Source organism: Halichoeres trimaculatus, unplaced genomic scaffold (assembly GCF_033239565.1).
Source record: "Halichoeres trimaculatus isolate MK-OKI-2021-1 unplaced genomic scaffold, fHalTri1.1 fHalTri1_scaffold_2, whole genome shotgun sequence".
Lineage (NCBI taxonomy): Eukaryota > Metazoa > Chordata > Actinopteri > Labriformes > Labridae > Halichoeres > Halichoeres trimaculatus.
Window position 1 is genome coordinate 28,576,295 of NW_027437180.1, and position 4,314 is coordinate 28,580,608.

General features: G+C 37.7%; 1 long non-coding RNA gene across 4 annotated transcripts; it reads left to right on the forward strand.

Moving 5' to 3' along the window:
* The first annotated feature begins 1,673 nt into the window (after positions 1–1,673).
* LOC141784938 (uncharacterized) lies at positions 1,674–4,253 on the forward strand. 4 transcript variants are annotated; one of them, XR_012597491.1, is made up of 5 exons: positions 1,674–1,833; positions 2,834–2,913; positions 3,146–3,274; positions 3,383–3,439; positions 3,539–4,253. It is a non-coding gene; the product is annotated as an uncharacterized LOC141784938 (long non-coding RNA). The 4 variants fall into 4 exon arrangements; XR_012597490.1 differs by lacking the exon at positions 2,834–2,913 and having other exon boundaries at positions 3,539–4,251; XR_012597492.1 differs by lacking the exon at positions 2,834–2,913 and having other exon boundaries at positions 3,180–3,274; positions 3,539–4,250.
* The last annotated feature ends 61 nt before the right edge of the window (positions 4,254–4,314 follow it).

The window sequence follows — 4,314 nt, forward strand, 5'->3', positions numbered from 1 at the left end:
TTCAAGAGATAAAGATTCACAGATACAAATAATAAATCAATACTCTCTAGGACTACATTTATCTCCCAATTCACAAAACTCTTCCTACATCACATTGCCTCTGCTTTTTGTTTGTGGGTCAGGTGTCCTTGACTTTGTTGTTGTCAGACCAGATATGACTTCCTTTAGTGATGTAACCTTGACATAACATTTCTCCAAGAACAAAACCACCAGAATTAAAAAAATCTTATGGTTTGTTTTACACTGTGGGATGTTTTATAATAAATAAATAAATAAAGAAAGAAATTGATAAATGCCTGAGGGGCAGTGTGAAGCTGCACATGTTGACTGTTCATCATGTTAGCTGACACATAGAAATGTGATCTAAAGAAAATGCTTGGTGAAAAAATAAACAACTTTACAGCAAATCAACGTGGATTTTTGCGTCATAAACCCAGCTTGACTGAACATATCTGAGCTGCCTTCAGGGGTTCATGCAATAACTTGAACTCCTCGAACTTCAGTTTGTGCAAAACTTGGCTATGTTTCATGATTTTACACAACAACATTCCCAGTTTTATTATCACAACAGACATTTTTTTGTGTGACTCCTATAATGTTTAACATGTAGAGTGTCAGAAAAGTATCATAAACCCGAAGGAACATTTTTAATGTGCAGCTTGTTGCTGGAGTGTTGATCACATCTTGTCTTTTAGTGAATCCACTTTTGTCTCCTGAAGGCAAACTGATAAGATTTATGATACTTATCCTCAAGTGGCACTAAGGAGACGCAGTTCTCACCAGAAACATTTCCCTATAGATACGGGTTGCAATATCTACTGCAGCTCATATTATTTTGGCTTGCACTCAGCTGTTTTGTTGCCTTTTGGGGGGATGTACAATGGAGCACATAACACAGACAAAATGATGGTATCAAATAAAAAACTCTAAGAAAAGTAAGGTGTTAATAAGTTGCTAAATCTACAGTTCAAAATATTCTTAATTTATTTTATTTTATTTATCTATCTATTTATTTATTTATTTATTTATTTACTTTACTTTACTTTATTTTATTTTATTTTATTTTATTTTTTTTTTTGGGGGGGGGGGGCAACAAACCACAATAAATTGCTGCAACAGAATATTTCAAACTTCAACAAAATTCAGTAGTAGTGCGTAGAATCATAAGAGCTGAGTCTTAGACCTACTGACTCATTCTACCCCTGAGGGCAAGGAGTAGACAGATCAGCTTAAGTCCACAAGTGTTCCCTGAATAGATGAGTTTTCAGACATCTCTTAAAACTGGAAAGGGACTCTGTAGATCATATATAGTTAGGTAATTCATTCCACCATTTGGGCACAACAGAGGAAAAGAGTCTGGCTAGTGATTTGGAGCCACACTGGGCTGGGAGCACCAGGCATCTTTCACAACAGAGCGTAGTGGGCGTAAAGGAGTGTAGACCTGGATGAGGGACCCCAGGTAGACAGTTTAAAAGCGAAATTAAAAGCAATAAATTAAGCAAACATTTAACACAATTCACAGGGAGAAACAAAAAACACAGGGACACTGGATGAAACCAACAAGCCTCAGAAGAATAACATACATTCAATCAATTGACCAAGACAAGAGGAACCATAAAGAATGTGTATAAACAGTGGTAACGAGTTACAGGTGTGAAAAAGAGACACAGGTGTAAGTTATTTAGGTGCAATCAAAGAGAAGGGAAACACAAGGACAGAAAGTAAAACTTAACCAGCTATACAGAGAAATAACTACTAGATAAAACAGGGAACACACACACAGGACATGAGAGGAGGAAAATGACTACAAATGAACAACTTAAGGACCAAAGGGTGAGAAAACAAAAACACCACATGACTCGCTGAGCTCTAATGCCATTCTTTAATTGCGAGAAACGCCTGCCTGTTGACACTGTGGTAAAAACTTAAATTTACAAAATCTTTTCAAACTGATATGCAACATAGAAAATATTTTGAAGATGACTTAAAACATTTTGTGGGTTGCAAAATACGTAAGATTTGTATTTCAATGGCTGACCACCTCACAACAAAACCAAACCAGAGAGAAGGAAAACAGCGAGGACAGAGAGGTCAAAAGACACCAGAGCTTTGAAACAAAGATGCTGACTAAATTAAAAAAGACAGACATAACAGAAAAGACAGCAAACACAAAACAAAGTATTGTATGTGTTTCAGTAGTGCTAAAGGACTGGTTGAGTAAAATGAAATTGAGCTTGTTCCTGATCTGAAATGATGTGATTTTTTTTTTTTAACAGAACAGAGTTCTATCATTGAAACTTACACAGGGAGGATGGTAGTAAAGGATGTGTTTGGTGTTGTAAAGCACATATACTGACTTTAGAGCAAATGCTTAACTTCCTACTCTGTTGAAATGACATTTTATCTGCTTCTAACTAACCAAGCTTGAATCTCACTGTGAAGGTTTTTTTCTTCATTTTTGCCCATTAATGAGAAATAAACTCTTGACAGCATTGGAGGAAAAATAACATCTTAGGGGCCACTTGTAACAAGTCATAGATTTTAAAGTCTCGCTACAAAGGAATTATAAGAGATCCACCTTCAGCAAACAGGGTGATTGCAGTAATTGGAAAGAATTGAGCAAGTTTTGTTTTTCAGGGGCAAACATTGCTCTAAGCAACATGTATTACAGTTTCATAAGCACAGACAGCTCGCAGCATATCAATCCTCACTTTACTGTAAATTTATGGCATCTTCTGTGTGTGTGTGTGTGTGTGTGTGTGTGTGTGTGTGTGTGTGTGTGTGTGTGTGTGTGTGTGTGTGTGTGTGTGTGTGTGTGTGTGTGTGTGTGCAGCTACAAATTGGGCTCAGGACTTCATTCAGCTCAGTAGGCGTCAGAAGATACTTTAAGTCTTGGAGGATTTCAGACAGGATGTGAGTCTTTATGTTTCAGAAACACAGTCTAGTCCACTAATGAAACTGTGATCACGCCTTTTGAGGTTTTGTTGTTTGAAGCTCCCTGGAGACTCACCACATCATGAAGTAACACACTTTGAGTGTGGGAGCAATGTGTGCAATCACAGGCTGTTTAAAAGCTAATGGAGTCACCTGAAGGGAGCAGCGTGAAGGTAGCAAACATCAGCTTAATGTTTTATTGATTATTCAGCTGTTTACACTCATTCTCCACTGTGGTGCGCAAGGAGCCATGACTTTGAGAGATCTGAATTCCACGTTAACATGCAAGATGAAGCTCGGTCTGCTGATGATTTTCTTCTTGATTAATTCCTTTGTGGCTGTAAGTAGATAAAATCTAATACAAACACTTTTCTTGCTATGGATTTACAGCTCTTGAATTGATTACAATTTTTCTTGACATGTTTTTATTGGATCTGCTTTGTTACAGATTTGTGATTCTAGTAGCAGTGATTCCAGCAGTAGCAGTAGCAGTGAGTCTGATGAGGTCAGATAAACCTTGATCCTATCATTAATCAGCTTAAATTGAGAGAGTAGAAAATTAGTTTAAGTAAAAAAATGTTTTGTTGTGTTTCTTTTTGTTCAGGGGGTGCAACCACTTCCTCCCTTGTTGACCATCCCTCTTTGGGAACTGTTCCCTGGTCTGTTTCCACGACCTGCTACTTCTACAACAACACAACAGACCACCACTACAACACAAACTACGACCACTCCAATCCCCACGACTACAGAGCCAAGAGGGGACAACAGGTGAACTTTTAAGATCCAAGAGGAAACGTAAACAGAAATAACCTGCTGTTCACCTCTGATTTAGGAAATGATTAACATCAAAGTGTGTGTGAGTGTGTGTGTGGCAGCATTTTCTTCAAAAATGATATATGCACTGTATTATATTGAGACCATATTTGAAATTCCTGTAACTGTGTTTTTTAATCCACAATTGTGTGTTTATATTGTTTACATGATTTCACATTTCAGTATTCAACCTACACCTTTTGAACATTCCTGATTTTTGCTGTTAACTCCTTTGATCTCATTTATATGACACCAGTAAACGAATGTGCTGTTCAGCTTTGATTAAACCAGAGTTCATTCAAAATGTCATGAATGCAGTGGTATACTTTATTTGTGTTGTAGCACTTTGTCAAGGTATAATTACGAGCTTGCAGGGGTGGAGACAGCAGTGGCAGGATGCTGACAACACCTCAGAGTAATATCCACTCACACATCCCCATCCCAGGATCACCACAGCTTAAGAAAGGGATGAGCGCTGAGCCTGTAATACCTGACTGTTTGCTTCATCAGTGAAGTCTGTCCCACTACTTTTACCATGACTCAGCTTTTGGATGTATATTCCTGTTT